We start from the raw sequence: 18,301 nt of genomic DNA, 5'->3' as shown, positions 1-18,301 counted from the left end.
TCTATTTTCAAAGTCTCAACACAGTTTTATATTTATTTTTAAATTTTATAAAGTGTTTTCATAGATTATGGTAATTACTTATATTCTAAATAAACTATAACTTTAAGTTATTTCATGACTAAATTAAATGCACCAACCAATGTACTTTAATATAGGTACACTCAATTGTAATGCTATATTTATCTCTTTAAAATATATTTTAAGCTAATTATGTTTAAGACGCTGTTAGTTCATTATTTTTTTTTAAGTAATAACTTTCTTTTATGATTCTAATGCTGCCTTCAAAGCTTTATACGTTACGACATACACAGTATATTGAATTTTTTTTATTTTAACATGGTTCATTTGTACGTACTGTTTGGTTTCACGCTTTAACTTAAACTCTTTACGTTTCTATCCATGACTGTACACTTTAATTTGTTTCTTACCATAACAACTCGTTACGTTTTTAGACATCAAAAACAACTCTGTTTGTTTACTCAATAGTTTTTAATGCACTTTTAACATTTTAAGCACTTTGTTTTAGCAAAAACATAGAGGTGTGTTACATGTTTTTTTCTAAAACTATGTTTTTGTTTGCTCTATGGCTGCACGTGGTTTACTCTTAATAAACTGTTGAAAAACAACGTATGTTTTAATGACATGATATATGTTCCTACCAATTAAAGCGATTGATAAATTTACATAGTATAAACTGCAAAATTTAGTTTAAGAGTTGCGATAAAATAAGAACTCGTTAATAACTGCAGCATTTTTGTAAAAATGTTATAGAATGATTATTGAATGAAGGAAAAAGTGCGTACTAGATAGTTTGATATAAAGCTTTTGTCTACTTAAACTATGCTTAAATACTTCATTTGAATTTTATCTAATTATTATATTAAAAGGACTGTAAACTATAATATATTAGATTTGATAAACCTACCACAATACATTTCAAATTTATATGGAAAAGAACTTTTCAATTTTTTTAATTTATGGTTATAGTAAAACAACTTTTGAACAAACTAAAACTACTGTAAAATTTTAGGTTAAAATTTAAAAAATAACTACAAAAGTAATTTGTATAAAACTTACAATATTTATCTTTATGGTATAAAAGCAGTTGTGTAACAGTAAGTTTTTTTTAATTATTACAAAAACTTGACGTATAAAACGAAGGTTGAAAAGCATTATTACAACTTTTTTATTACAAATATAATTTAAGAAAAAAGAGTATATAGTACTTTTTCAAATTTGGTAAATATTGTTCTACAAAATTCAAAGCACGTAGTACTAAAAAATGACCGTATTAGAATTATAGTACTACTTTTTAAAATACTTAAAATTAAACAGTTTGAACTATATCTACAATCAAAACAAAAATAGCTACATGAATGAGTTTTTTTCTAAAGTTGTTTATATTAAAGTATATTTACTAATTTAAAATAATTGAAACATGATTAAATTTTTAGAAAAAATCGTTGATAATAGTTAAACTTTAATAGTAAAACAAAAATGTGGATATAATTAAAATGAATGATTTCTTGATTTGATCAAAACTCATATTTCCGAAATATATTTATTAAATAGGATAAAAAAATTATAAGACTTTTCTGAGTTTTAAAAATATACCCAACGATAAACGGGACTTCAATTGTTTTATCAAAAATTAATATTTAAACTCTTATAATATGAAACTCCTTAATGTTATGTTTTTCGAACAAGTTTATGTGTATATAAACATCTTGAAACAAAAATATTACAAATAATCGTTTCAGTCTTTACAAGGGGCTGGCAACTTTTTTTATTCAACATGCTAGATTTGGTAAATTTATTCATTGTCGGGCTGGAGAATTTCAGTTATACTTAATTCACGCAAGTTACTCAACTACTTAGTTAGTTAAAAAAATCTGTTTCTAAGTGACCATCTTTTCTATAACTAGTGCATTTGGTTTAGTGGAACAGATTTACGTTCTCGCGGGCTGCAGTTTTTAATTTTACGGGTCAAATTTCATTTAAATTTTGTAAAAAGGCATTTGCCGATCAACTTTAATTTTGCCGTTGCCCAGCCCTATTCATGCTGCGCGTTTATAAAAGTTAATCCTTTATGTTTATTGGTTAACCATTAACTGAAAATACTTCAAATAAACATTTATTGTACACTATAAATTTCTTGTAAAGAAATATCTTCATTTTTTATATAAAACTAATCAAAGATTTTCAAAACTGTTCAAGCAAGTAAGATATAATATTGGACCTAAGAATTTAGTTGTTAATGTTGTTTTATCTCTGTAAAACTTTTTATCAGAAAAATTGTATATAAATCACTCATTTTAAAAATTTGAAAATATTATATTTTTTCGTGTAGCTGCTTTTTAATTAAGTGTTGCTAAAATCTAAATTCAGTTAATAACATGAGTTTTTTTTAATTGTTTAAATAGTTCGTATATTACATAAGTACATAAGTACATAGTCAAACGAGTATTAATCAAATATTCTCAATTTTAGTTAAAAAACTTAAAAAACAATTTTTATGCCAATTTCTGAAACTTGAAGTTTATTTTACTTTTTGGTCAGTGTTTCTGCCTGAAATAAGTAATTTTTAAAAAATTATAAGTCCTAAACAGTATCAACCAAAAGAAAATTAAAGACAAGACAATATGAAGACAAAAATTTTTTTCGTAAGTCCAGTAAAAATAGACCAAAAACCTACACATAATTACCAAACCATTTATGAACCCTAAATAAAAGTAATATTAAACATAGTATTATCGAGTGTGTTAAAAATAACACTAACTAAATTTGTATGTGTACCTTATGCACCCTAGAAAGGCTTAATAATGCACTATAAGATGAAATAAAATTCATCAAGAATAGAAATATACTCATTACTCTATGTTCACAATAGTTAAACATATTTTAACAGGTTAACTTTTCACAAATATTTTTACTATTCAAAATGAAGATATTGTGTCTATATTCAGTGTTAACTTATTAAGGTTACTAAATAATTTATTCTTATTTTGTAAGCGATAACTTATACTGTATTTCTTGAGTCAAAGTTTTGTTTTTCATTTAAGATCATTTTACTACATAATGCTAGACAATAAATTTCAGTAAAATTTAAAGACAGCAGTAAAATTCATAAGTAAACGATATATAATCCTTTTTTAATGTTGTCAAAGTAACAGACCGTCAATAATTCCGACAGGTTCAAACTATATCAGTTATATTAAAGTCACAAAAAAAAAAGCTTATAACTGTGTGTACATCAAAAGTTAAAGTGGTAGAAAATATTTAAAAGAATAGTTTTTAGAAATACATGTTAAAAGATAATTTAGTAGTTAGCATAAAAAGGTCAAATAAAATATAAGTTTGTAAAGTTTAATAAGTTTAGTATTAAAAATATTTAGTAATCGTTTGTAATTTTCTAATTTTGAATAAACGTTTTCTAGTTTTGTACATTTATAGTTTCAAAATAAAACACACAGAAAAACTTTTCATAAAACAAAAACAAATACTGCTTAGTTATTCTTGCTTGAATATTTTTAAAATATTTACTTGATGTGCTTCAAAAAATTATACTGACACATTTAATAATTCAATTACATAATAACATGATCGATTCATAAAAATTTGCCGATCATTAATAAATCATTTCTTAGCTTGACTTAAAAACGTCTTCAACAAACAAAAGTTTTCTCCTAAGAAAAAATAATAAACTGAAATAGATTTTAAATAACGAGTACAACAAGAAAAATTGAGTCTGTAGACTGTAGAAACTGTTTCGTGATGTTCTTCGGATTTTTAAGAGTTCGTTTGTAAAGTAGTTCTCTTTGTTTATGAACGGTTTGTGTTTTGGATATTTCTTTACAGTTTGTGAAACCACTTTAAACTTCTTCGTTACAACTCTTCGAAAATAAGCTATTGCGCAATCTAGACGCTTTAACCTGAATATTCTAAAAAATAAATTATTTAATTTTTTAGGTTTTGCTTTGAAGTTCAAGTAGTTTTCATATAAGTACATTTTAATAATGAAATACTTTGCAGTACATATTTTATGTTTCGAAAATAAAAGTGGCTATACATTATTTTTTGCTAAACTTTTGCAATAAATTGTTTCAACAAATTCAAAACTATTAAAAGTATTACAAACCGTTTCGTTAATAAGGTGAAAACGGACAGTAAAATTTCCACTGTTTATCAGTTCGTCTATTTTGCTTGCCACTTCTGCTTCCGATAACAAAATATTTTTCCCAGCTTCAGCTAAAATTAGATACATGTTGTTTAACATGTTACGTAAGTATAAACTGTTTTAAACTTTCAAGTACGTGATTGTTTGATACTTCAAAGTCTAGTTTAACCGAGTTTATCATAAATTAATTTAAACTAGTGTTACGTGTGGCGATTATCTCGAAAGAACTGATAATAAACATACAAGTCATAAGTTTATCATAAAATTGTTACCATGTTTTTATACCGGTTGTACACCAATTTATCTATTACTAAAAGTTAAACAACCGCATTTAAGTTATGAATAAAAAAAACTACTTGTTGTATAACTCCGCGGTGTTGTTTCGAGCAGGGGGTAAACGGAAAAAGTGACGTACAAGCTGCTGTTTGTTACGTAATGTTTTACGTCATTGACAATTCTCAGTTGAGAAACGGAAACTTTGCTCGTAATTTCGTTTAAAAGGCCATCTGCAAAGTTTTAGTTCACTTGCTTAAAAAATTTTGCGTTAAGCCCCAAAAAATATTAACGCTAAATTTCTTTATTAAGATTGTATAAAAAAATATCAGTCATTGTCTAGTTTACTAACTGTTAAATAGGTCTTTACTAGAATATCTTCATAAAAAAATATACGTAGTTATACTTTGATATTAACTATAACTAGAATACATCCACTATTTTAACTCAATTTTCTACAAACTGCTGTAAATAATTTATGTTTTTATTAAACTTGCTAATACGTATAAACATATATATTTGTTTTTAAACAACTTAACTACCTGTAAACACGTTAAATCTCGCACTTATTTCTTCCAAATGGTTTCGTGAAATGTTATCAAATTTTATCTGGTATACTTTTAACGGTTTGTTCGTGTAACACGGAGAAACATCAAAATTTTTTCTGCTATTAACTCTATTCAGAAAATCTATGTACACTTTGGTAATTTGGTAATTCTAAAAAAAAACATGCATTTAAAAAGTTGCTACAACTTAGATTTTTAAATTAAAGTAAATTAAGTAATAGTAAACAAACGTTTTGTTTTATGTAAATACAAGAAGCTCTATCTAATATCTAGTTTAACTATTGTAAGTCTTTTAAACTTTGTGTATTTAAAACCATCAATATTGAAAAAAAATATTTTTAAAGCATGTAAACTTTTAAATAGAAACAAAAAATTTATATTTTAAATTAAAAGGATTATATATTACAAAAATAGTACATCACTACTCACTTTACCATTGGTAAAATATTTGTGTTCAATTTCTATTGGAACATATTCTAAAGTGTTTAAATCTTGTCTTATCGTCAAAGTATTGATCACTGTTTCGTTCTAGAAAAATACTAAAAACATTAATTGATATATACCAAAAACTTCAAACTAAATTATACGATTGAAATGATACTAAACGTTTTATAGAACTATGGTAAGATTTGATCAACCAAAGAACTAATACAAGGACTTAATTATAAATAAAAATTTTATATTTTCTATAGTTTAATTACAATACTTATTTACTTTAATGGTTTAATATTTCAAGTTATATAACATTTAAAAATAATCAACTTTTATAAAGACAGACAAAACTAGCGTATTTTTAGGTATTTATCATTTAACTCAAGTTTTAAAACTAAGTATATCGATAGAAAACCAATTGACTTACATTTCAAAATTTAACTTACTTAAATAATTTTTATATTCACTCAACTAAAGTTTTGATAAATAACTTTTTTTTTGACGATTTCTTTTTAAAATAAAGGTATAAAGATCTTTCTTAAAACATTTATCTCACCCGGTCGTTACTGTACTCATGGATGTAGTAATGTTCCACAATACTGCCCCTCACATGCAACTTGTGAAGATTCGCGTACTTGTACTTTTCAAACGAGAGCAACTCTTTCATTCCATGACTCGAAAGCTTTGTGTGTAATGGTTATAAATTTACAAAAAATGTTAACTATAAATCAGCGGTCGACAACCTTTTATTAGTCACGGGCCAATTTTTATTAAAAAAATTGCTTTTGAATTATACAAAAAAAAAGCCGTTTGCGGGCCGCAGTTATTTCAAAATGTTTGTAGTGACAAAATGAAAATACTAATTTAAACCGAGACTAAAATAAGCAGGAGTATAGTATTAGTGATAAGTTAATGTTAAATTGTTAGTTTAATTTAATGCTTTTACGAAGAAAACTTTTATTTATATTTTTATTAAAAAGGTATATTTTCAGCTAAAAAGTACGTCGGAGGCCGCAGGTTTTAGCCTGCGGGCCGTAGTTTGCCGACCCCTGCTATACACATAAACTTTTGTTTTTAAAACACTTAAAAAATTTAAAGTTGTTTGAAACAAGTCTTTTTAGAATGTTTATGCTTACGGTAGGTTGGAATTAAATCTTAATTAAAACTTTTCTAAAATAATTTTTATTACCTTTTTAAAGTTGATGTTATACATTTATTTAATTGATCTACTTTTTAAAAACGTCAATAGGAAAGAAAAGGTTGATATAAAGCCTTAAACAATACTTTTTATTCATTTAGTTTTGTATAGTTAACTGGAATTATGCATTTGCAACTTTTATAATATACTTTAAACTAACTAAAGTGGTTTTCAAAAGTATTTCGTCCTGCAGAAACTGTTCTGTGTAGCTTAGTACTTCACACCCTCCATCTGAAGATTTGTAGGCTTCTCCGCGAAGTGAGTCAATGATACTGAAAAATGACAATTTTTTATTAAAACTAGCCAATTCAAAAAAACGCACTCACTGTTCACTACAAATTAAACTCACTACTCAGTATTGTAACCGAAGTTGTATTTGATCAAGTTTCTCGCGAAGTCAAAATAAACATCTGTGGTCAACGACGGCTTCAAAACATTTTCGTTATCGGAAGTTTCAACTGATAACAAGTGCAAAACTTGTCCATTCGGATTAGGGAACGTGATGTTGGGCTTGTCGTTTTCTTTTCTCCCTTGAAATAAAAAAAAACTGCCAGGTACTCATAAAATTTAAAATGCTTATTTACTTGTTTTTCTTACTTGTTTCTTGGTAGACAACTTAGTTTTTGTTGTATCTGTACTTTACATTAAACAAGTTAGTTAATTTACAAAGTGAGTTAAAACTGGGCTTTGCTGGAATGCAGAAAAATTAATAATAAAAAAACTGATTCGTATCATATTGTTGCTAAGATGTTTTAAAATACTATTTAGTTTTTACAAAAAAAATGGAATAGCTAAGTTTTATCATTTTTTTGTAGTTTTTTTTTATGTTTTAGCGATTAATTAGCACAAGAAATACTTCGATAAACTGAAAAAATAAAAAAGATAGTACAAACCACATTAATAATAATTGTTTGTTTATCTAAATTCCTACCTTTGCAAATCGTTTTGTAAGGTTCTTCAACTTGTTGAAAGTTGCTTTTGAATCCTTTAACATGATAGTAAAAAAGTTTATTACCTCCGTTTTCAAAAGTAACCTACAAACAACATATTTTTTCTAAAACACAATACTTAGTTTTATTAAAATGCGATTGTATTTAATAAAAAAACTTATATTGAAAGTTTTTCTTGTGCTGGTATTCGCACTTACGTTTAACTTAATTTTTGCCAATGAAACGTCTTCCAACTCGAACTCAACGTCTGTTTCATACTTGATCTTGCCATCGTCAAAAAGAAAACAGCTTTCATAATGCGCTGTTCTTACATCAATTGGAAAATCTCTATAATCAACAATATGACTATAATCCTTATAATCTTCAAAATACAGTTTTTTCTCTTCAACTTTCTGTAATTTTAAATAACAGTTATGTTCAGTGTACTGACCTTTTAAAGTTTGATATAGTTTTTTTTACTGCCAAAACAAATTTTTGCGAGTTCGAAGTATAAAAAACAAAGAATTCATAATTAGGTAGTTGAGGTTAAAATAATTTAAACAGTCTCTTTTCTTGAGCTGATTAGCGCTTTATAATACAACAGCATTCTAGTAGTTAATACCTACAAGTGTAGAAAAATTAACTATATACAAATAAGTTAAACAATCTCAATTATGAACACAGAACTAGTTTATAAAAGTAAAAAATCACATATATCGCACAAAACCTTTTGTTGAGAAAAAATCCTTTGGGAGAATCAACATGGTTTAAAGATAAATTATGGTGGAAAATTGTAGAATCATTATAGTTTATGTATTCTATGTTGCAGACTTCATTGCTGTCCTTATCTGTTAGTTTTTGAAATGTAGCCAAAAACTAATAACAAAGTCTTTTTGTATTGGTTAGTACTAAGTTAAGGATGAAACATAATACATTTTGAACTTTTTAAGTTATGTTGTAAAACTAAGTCTAAATGAATAACATATTTTAACTTTTAATTTTTTATAATAAAATTATGAAGTTACTAGAAAACATTTCAGTTTTTTTTTTATAAAAAAAGGCTCCAGATGTATGTGTTTAATTAGTAAAATTTATATAGTTCACCTCTTAAGTCGTATCGACGTTTAGAATTGTAGCTTATGATTGTTGTTTGTTTGTTTTCGTCAGAAATGGGCGAAGTGTCGTAAAAACCTTTTACTTTTCTTGTTAATTTATTGCATTTTATGTCTTTTATATTGTTTTTTCTGTCGAGAGTTTCTGTCACGGAATAAGCCTCAGTCGCATTGTACCCTTTGCCTCCTATAAATTTATTTGTTCAAACAGAATCACTGATAAAAGTAATTTTGCTTAAGAATAAGGCTACTATGTTTAATTTTCACTGCAGTTTTTTACCGAACACAAATAAGGCTTGCTTCCTTGCTTGAAAGAGCCTTTGAAAAGCACCAAAGTTATTAAAGTCGTTTTGATAATGAAAATAAAATAATATCTACGTATGATAACTATTGACTTTGTTTTTTAAGAAAATTTTGTTTTGGTTAAACATAGCTTGTGTTTTTTGATATCTAAAAAAAATCATGGTTATTCTATACAATTTTAAATATTAACCATTAAATATTTTACAAATAAGAGTATTGTATTATTTTTCCACTTAGGCAGCAAAAGTTGAATAATTTAAAGTACACATAATTTGTTGTTTTTTATTATTCAAGCTTAACTAGTACATAAATAGTCTTATACATACAAAAAAATAAGTATGCCTGACTCAGATTATAAAAAAATTGGTTTATTAACTTTTATACAAATGAAACAAACCAATTTCGACTATTATTGAATACTCGTTGTATTCTAACAATTCTTTCAATTCATACAACTTCCCATCCTCCTCAAACTTCTCGTCACACTTCAATGCACACGCTAGCCCAGCAAATATCAAAATAAACGCGAAAGCTAACAAAGAGTTCATCAGTTTGGTTTATTTTAAATTTTCTGTTTTCTGTTGTAAACTTAGTGTAACTTTCGTGAAACTTGAACGTTGTAAAAAAGTTTATAATTTATATAAGTATCTTAATAATGTTTAAAATATTAATGATAATAAGTTTTTTGATGCAAATTTGTATTGGCACAACTTATTTAAAGGAATTGTGTATGAGAAATTTCGAGTGACTAAAACTAAGACTGTATTAAATTTTTATAGAGACTTTTACTAGAAGTATTTTAAAATTTGTTTCAAAATAAATAAAGATATATGCTTAATTTTGTTGATATTAAGTGTAACCTAACCACTCTTAAATACTTAAAACACAAAATCTTTTAAATTTAAATAAAAATGTAAAATATACAAGTTTTTGGTATGAAATAACTATTTATCATAAAAATTATAAAACAAGAAGAAATACACAAACTATAACATATTATATACTAAATGCAGTTTAAAGCTAGCTTTAAATAAAACAAATGAGTATATGGTAGTGAACTTTTATATTAAACTTGTTTTTGAAGCAATTCTATGAAAATAAACATGTGAACGGGAGTCAAAAACTTATCTTAAAAGTTTAATTAACTAACGTAAAAACGATAAAACGGATTAGATTATTGATAATTCTGCGTATATTCTACCAACGTTTAGATAAAAAAAGTTTAAACTGGTAAAGTACTAATTGGTAGGTTTATATAAAAACAATAACAAGTTTTGCAGTTTTAAAATTTGTATATAAGTTAAACTTACGTTTTATACATATAAGTTAACTTTTATATACAAAATCATATATAAGTTATAAAACTTGCATAGAATACTTATTGAAAATATTTTACTACATCCTATGAATTTAGACCTTCGTTTTAATCTAAACTGAAATAAGCTTTAAGTAGCTTCGTTAAAATATGTAAGCTAGTTTTTTGATTATTTAAATCTATGTACGGTTGAGCATTTTAAATAACAAAAGCTTAATTACAAAATTAAGAAACAAAGCTTAAAATGTCCATTAAATAAAATCAAAAAATTAAAATACGAAACTTCAAATACATTTTTTTGGACAAAAAGGTCACCAGTATCTTATAATTATAACACAATCTGTGTTATTTATTTTTCTTAATTTCTTAGTGGCTTTACCTATGTTTTCACAAAACTAATAATTTTGAATAATAGTATTAGAGGTTTCGAAAAAAAAAAAAAAAAAGTTTAGTCTAATTATATATGTTTAAAACACAAAAAAAAATCAAAAACGTAGTCAAATTATTATTATCTTCCAAAAAGTGAAAACGTAATTTAAAATTTTTTAAAACACTTATTAATTTTACACAAAAAGAAATCAGATATATCTTAGTAAGGTTTTAAATTTATAAAATCTAAAAAATCAAAATACATTGGAAAATAGAAAAAAAAACTGTTTTTTTAAGTAATATTATAAATACATATTGAATTTAGAAACGACATTACCTTTAGAAAGTGAATTAAATTAAATTTAAACTGTTATCAGTATAAAGTTTTAACAATAAAACTATAAAACTAAACGCAATTTTAAAGCCTGAAACAGAGGTCGGCAGTCATTTAGTGGTTCAAGGCAGAATTTAATACAAAAAAATATATACGTGGCCGCAGTTGTAGTTTTAATTTTACTTATCACAAGTATTTAGTTAAACTTTTGGTTTCCCCGTAAATTACTGATGGCCTCTACTTGCCCTTCACTTCAAACTTCAGAACATTTACTGTAAAATTCTGAAATTTTTTTGTTCATGTTTCGACCCAACCTAGATCTTATTCTTTTAGAATAATTAGTACAGATACTTTCTTAAACTAAATTTCCCTTGGTAATTTCTTTAAATTATCAACATTCCTGAACAAAATTGTTAATTATCAAAATTACACAGTTTTATTACTTAGAAGTTTAAGTATTATTACACTTAATACGAACTTTCAGTATATACACTAAGCTAACAATTAAATGAGTGGACAAATATTTTTATATAAACGAAGTGGTGGATCATCAAGTTGATTTTAAAACAGTTGGTTTGTTTTCGTTATCAAAATATTTTACTTAGATGCTTTGAAAACGTACTTAAACTAAATTTACCAAAAATAAATCAAGTAATAGTTTGCTTGTGAAATTTTTTTTAAATGTCAACTATAAAGTGGAGAATCTTGAATTGCTTTTTAACGTTAGTAATTTGTGAAATTGTCTGTTGAATATGTAATATTGAATGATCTTGTAGAAAGTGATACTTAACTTAAATTTTTTTTATTGAATTGTTCATAAGTAAAGTTGAGTTTTTGTTACATTCTCGTTACCATAAAAAATTGTTTCATATGAATGATAATGTAATCAGCCATATAATATAATGTCGCTTTTACCTTGTGGAAAAGAATTTTCTAAAAGTGTCTGTATTTTAGTATTGATTATACCATTATGATTATATTTGGTCTTCTTGTATTTTTTATTTGATCTTTAATTAAGTTCTGAAATATTTTAAATAAAAATAAAAAAATTAAATATGATATTAAAAATACTTCAACTGTAATAATTTCCAGAAATATCAATCTTTCAATCAATATCAATCAATCTAACTAAACTTAAATTTAAAATAGTTTATAACTATATCAAAAGCTTTGATTAGATTGTGACTTTGGTATAAATCTATAAAACTTTAAAAAATTAAAACTTAATTTTTTTCAAATTTAGTTTCCATCAATAAATGAAACCAAAGTTATTAGGTTTTTTAATAGTTGTACTTCTAAAAAGCTTTATTATGTTTGATTTATATAAGTTTCCTTTTATTTAAACTTGAATTCATTTCCTCAAAAAAAAAACTTCATTCTTATTTAATTTACTTTGAATGTTTATAAATATTTAAATTAAAACGACAACAATCTTAAAAAGCCAAATTTAACTAAATTGCCAACTTAACCTATTTGTTATTATTTGACATTATTATAATTCTTCCCATTTGTTGTTTTTATTAAGTAAATCTATAAATAAACTCTTAAAAATAGATATACCATTCAAATTCTCTAAATTGTTTGTCATACTATCGTATGCAAATACAATTGAAAAACACACTTTTATATCAAAAAAAAAATTACATAAGGAAAACGTACAGCTTATTTATTAAAAAGTGTTATGACTTTTAGTTTTATATGTTATAGTTATATTAGTGTATAAGTTATGACTCACTTTTCTTTAGACACTAGATAGTAAACAGTATATTCTAACAAAGATATATATTTTTTAGTAAAAGTCAAAGTAACAAACCATTAATCGTTTTGACAGGTCAAAATGTATTATATATATTTAAATTTACAACACAAAGTTAAGAAAACTTTTATTTCAAATACTTTAATTATAAACAAGTAGACAAAAAATATATATCTGTAATCACTTATAACTGCTTATAACTGTGTGTACATCAAATATTAAAGGGATTAAAACATATTTAAAAGAATAGTTTTTAAAAATACATGTTAAAAGATAATTTATTAGTAAACATAAAAATTTCAAATAAAATATAAGTTTGTAAAGTTTAATGAGTTTAGTAATAAAAATGTTTAATAATCGTTTGTATTTTTATAATTTTGAATAAACTTTTTATAGTTTTGTACATTTATAGTTTTTAAATAAAACATACAGAAAAACTTTTCAAGATAAATACTGCTGACTTACTTTTAGCCTAAATGTTTTTAAAACATTTACTTGATGTGCTTCTAAAATCACACTAACACATTTAACATTTCAAGTACAAACTATCATGATCGACTCATAAAAATTTGTCAATCATCAATGAATCATTACTTAGCTTGATTTGAAAACTTCTTCGAGATAAAAAATTTTCTCCTAAGAAAAAATAATAAGCTGAAAAAGATTTTAAATTACGAACACAACAAGAAAAATTGAGTGTGTAGAAACTGTTTCGTGATGTTTTTGGGATTTTTAAGAGTTTATTGGTAAAGTTGTTCTCTTTGTTTATGTACGGTTTGTGTTTTGGGTATTTCTTTTAAGTTTGTGAAACCACTTTAAATTTCTTCGTTACAGCTCTTCGAAAATAAGCTATTGCGCAACCTGGACGCTTTTACCTGAATATTCTAAAAAATAAATTATTTAATTTTTTAATTTCCTTGGTTTTGCTTTGAAGTTCAAGTAGTTTTCGTATAAGTATATTTTAATAATCAAGTACTCTGCAGTACATATTTTATGTTTCGAAAATAAAAGTATTTATACATTATTTTTCCTACACTCAGCAATAAATTGTCTCAACAAATTCAAAAATGTAGGAAAAAAGTATTACAAACCGTTTCGTTAATAAGGTGAAAAAGGACAGTAAAACTTCCACTGTTTATCAGTTCGCCTATTTTGCTTGCCACATCTGCTTCCGATAACAAAATATTTTTCCCAGCTTTAGCTAAAATTAGATACATGTTGTTTAACATGTTACGTAAGTATAAACTGTTTTAAACTTTCAAGTACGTGATTGTTTGATACTTCATAGTCTAGTTTAACCGAGTTTATCATAAATCGGTTTAAATGAGTGTTACGTGTGGAAATTATCTCAAAAATAACTGATAATAAGCATACAAGTCATAAGTTTATCATAAAATTGTTATCATGTTTTTATACTGGTTGCACACCAATTTATCTATTACTAAAAGTTAAACAACCGCAGCTAAGTTATAAATAAAAAAAACTACTTGTTGCAGAACTCCGCGGTGTTGTTTTGAGCTGGGGGTAAACTGAAAAAGTGACGTACAAACTGCTGTTTGTTACGTAATGTTTCACGTCATTGCCAATTCTCAGTTGAGAAACGGAAACTTTGCTCGTTATTTTGTTCAAAAGACCATCTAAAAAGTTTTAGTTCACTTGCTTAAAAAATTTTGCGTTAAGCCCCAAAAAATATTAACGCTAAATTTCTTTATTAAGATTGTATGAAAAAATATCAGTCATTGTCTAGCTTACTAACTGTTAAATATGACTTTACTAGAATATCTTGATTAAAAAAATATACGTAGTTATACTTTGATATGAACTATAACTATAATACATCCACTATTTTAACTCAATTTTTCTACAAACTGCTGTAAATAATTGTTATAATGTTTTTATTAAACTTGCTAATACGTATATACATATATATTTGTTTTTAAACAACTTAACTACCTGTAAACACGTTAAATCTCGCACTTATTTCTTCCAAATGGTTTTGTGAAATATTATTAAATTCTATCTGATATATTTTTATAGGTTTATTTGTGTAACACGGAGAAACATCAAAATGTTTTCTGCTATTAACTCTACTCAGAAATTCTGTGTACACTTTGGTAATTTGGTAATTCTAAAAAAAATTATGCATTTAAAAGGTGGTACAACTTAAATATTTAAACTAAAAGAATCAAAGTAATAGTGGACAAACGTCGTTTCGTGCTATAGAAGTAGAAGAAACTCTTTATATCTAGTTTAACTATTGTAAGACTTTTAAACTTTGTGTATTTAAAACCATCAATGTTAAAAAAAATATTTTGAAAACATGTAAACTTTTAAATAGAAACAAAAATGAATATTAAAAGTCAAAAGGATTATATATTACAAAAATAGTACATTACTACTTACCTCACCACTGGTAAAATATTTGTTTTCAATTTCTGTTGGAACATATTCTAAAGTGTTTAAATCTTGTCTTATCGTCAAAGTATTAACCACTGTTTTGTTCTAGAAAAATACTAAAAAAATTAGTTGATACAAATTTAAGTCTTTAAACAAAATTATACGATTAAAATGATGCTAAACGTTTTATAGAACTAAGGTAAGATTTAATCAACAAAAAAATAATACAAGGACTTAATTATATATGAAGTTTTTATATATTTTTTATAGTTTAATTGCAATACTTCTTTACTATAATCGATTAATATTTCAATTTATATAACATTTAAAATAATCAGTTCTTAACGGCAGACAAAACTATCGTGTTTGTATGTATTTATCATTTAACTTAAGTTTCAAAATTAAGTGTCCCAAAAAAAAAAAAAAAAACCAATGTTTCAAAATTTAGCTGACTAAATTAATTTTTATACTCATTCAACTAAAGTTTTGATAAATAAGTATTTTTGACGATTTCTTTTAAAATAAAGCTATAAAGAACTTTTTAAAACATTTATCTCACCTGTTCGTTACTGTACTCATGGATGTAGTAATGTTCCACGATACTGCCTTTCGGGTGCAACTTGTGAAGGTTCGCGTACTTGTACTTTTCAAATGAGAGCAGTTCTTTCATTCCATGACTCGAAAGCTTTGTGTGTAATGGTTATAATTTTACAAAAAATGTTAACCATAAATCAGCGGTCGACAACCTTTTATGAGTCACAGGCCAATTTTTATAAAATAAGATGCTTGCGAATTATACAAAAAAAATCTTATTGTGGGCCGCAGTTATCAAAAAATGTTTGTAGTGACAAAATAAAAATAATATTTTAAACCAAGAATAACACAAGCAGGATCATAGCACTAGTAATAAGTTAATGTTAAATTGTTAGTTTAATTTAAAGCTTTTTCAAAAAAAAAAAAATTATTTGTAGTGTTTCCAAAAAGGTATAATTTAGCTAAAAAGTAACTTGCAGGCCGCAGATTTTAGCCCGCGGGCCGTAGTTTGCCAACCCCTGCTATAGACATAAACTTTTGTTTTTAAAAAACTTAAAAAATTTTAAGTTGTTAGATACAAGTTTTCTTAGAATTTTATCTACTTACGGTAGGTTTAATTTTAACCTAAATTCATATTTTTCTAACAAATTTTATGTTACTTTTTTTAAATTGATGTTATACATTTATTTAATTGATCTACTTTTTAAAAACGTAAATAGGAAAGAAAAAGTTGATATTAAGGCCTAAAATAATACTTTTTATTCATTTAGTTTTGTATAGTTAACTGGAATTATGCATTTACAACTTTTGTAATATACTTTAAACTAACTAAAGTGTTTTTTGAAAGTATTTCATCTTGCAGAAACTGTTCTGTGAAGCTTAGTACTTCACACCCTCCATCTGAAAATTTGTAGGCTTCTTCGTTTAGCGAGTCAATGATACTGAAAAATGACAATTTTTAATTAAAAATAGCCGATTCATAAAAGCGAACTCACTGTTCACTACAACTTGAACTCACTATTCAGTGTTGTAGCCGACGTTGTATTTGATCAAGTTTCTCGCGAAGTCAAAATAAACATCTGTGGTCAATGACGGCTTCAAAGCATTTTTGTTATCGGAAGTTTCAACTGATAACAAGTGCAAAACTTGTCCATTCGGATTAGAGAGTGTGAAGTTGGGCTTGTCGTTTTCTTTTCTCCCTTGAAATAAAAAAGCTACCAGGTACTCGTAAAGTTTAAAATGATTATTTACTTGTTTTTATTATTTGTTTCTTGGTAGGTAACATAGTTTTTGTTGTATCTATACTTCACATTTAACAAGTTAGTTAATTTACAAAAGAATTAAAACTGGGCTTTGCTGGAATACAGAAAAATTAATGAAAAAAAAACTAGTTCGTTGTGTTTTAAAATATTATTTAGTTTTTACAAAAAAAAAAAAAAGACAGCCAAGTTTTATCAAATTAATTTTTTATTTTGATGTTTTTTTACGTTTTAGGGATTAATAAGAACAAACCTTACTTCGATAAACTGAAAAAAATGGAAAAGATAGTACAAACCACATTAAAAATAATCGTTTGTTTATCTAAATTCCTACCTTTGCAAATCGTTTTGTAAGGTTCTTCAACTTGTTGAAAGTTGCTTTTAAATCCTTTAACATGATAGTAAAGAAGTTTATTACCTCCGTTTTCAAAAGTAACCTACAAACAACATATTTTTTTTAAACACAATACGTTGTTTTTTTAAAATGCAATTGTGTTAAAGAAAAAGCTTATATTGAAAGTTTTTCTTGTGCTGGTATTCGCACTTACGTTTAACTTAATTTTTGCCAATGAAACGTCTTCCAACTCGAACTCAACGTCTGTTTCATACTTGATCTTGCCATCGTCAAAAATAAAACAGCTTTCATAATGCGCTGTTCTTATATCAATTGGAAAATCTCTATAATCAACAATATGACTATAATCCTTATAATCTTCAAAATACAGTTTTGTCTCTTCAACTTTCTGTAATAATATTTAACAATTATATTCAGTGTAATGACCTTTTAAAGTTTGATATAGTTTTTTTGCTGTCAAAACAAATTTTTGCGCGTTCGATTTAGGAAGAAATTTAGGAGAATTCATAATTAGGTAGTTGAGGTTAACATAATTTAAACAGTCTCTTTTCTTGAGCTGATTAGCGCTTTATAATACAACAGCATTCTAGTAGTTAATACCTACAAGTGTATAAATTAACTGTATACAAATACATCAAACAATCTCAATTATGAACACAAAACTAGTTTATAAAAGTTAAAACTCACATATATTGCACGAAACCTTTTGCTAAGAAAAAATCCTTCGGGAGAATCAACATTGTTCAAAGAAAAGTTATGGTGAAAAATTGTTGAGTCATTATAGTTTATGTATTCTATGTTGCAGACTTCATTGCTGTCTTTATCTGTTAGTTTTAAAACGTAGCCAAAAACTGACAACAAAGTCTTTTTGTATTGGTTAGTACTAAATTAAAGATGAAACATAACACATTTTGTACTTTTTAAGTTATGTAGTAAAACTAAGTATAAATAAATGACATATTTTAACTTTTATTTTTTATAATAAAATTATG

Source organism: Thalia democratica, chromosome 1 (genome assembly GCF_965202585.1).
Source record: "Thalia democratica chromosome 1, ktThaDemo2.hap1.1, whole genome shotgun sequence".
In the NCBI taxonomy this organism is placed as follows: Eukaryota; Metazoa; Chordata; class Thaliacea; order Salpida; family Salpidae; genus Thalia; species Thalia democratica.
Note: the sequence above shows the minus strand (reverse complement) of the source record.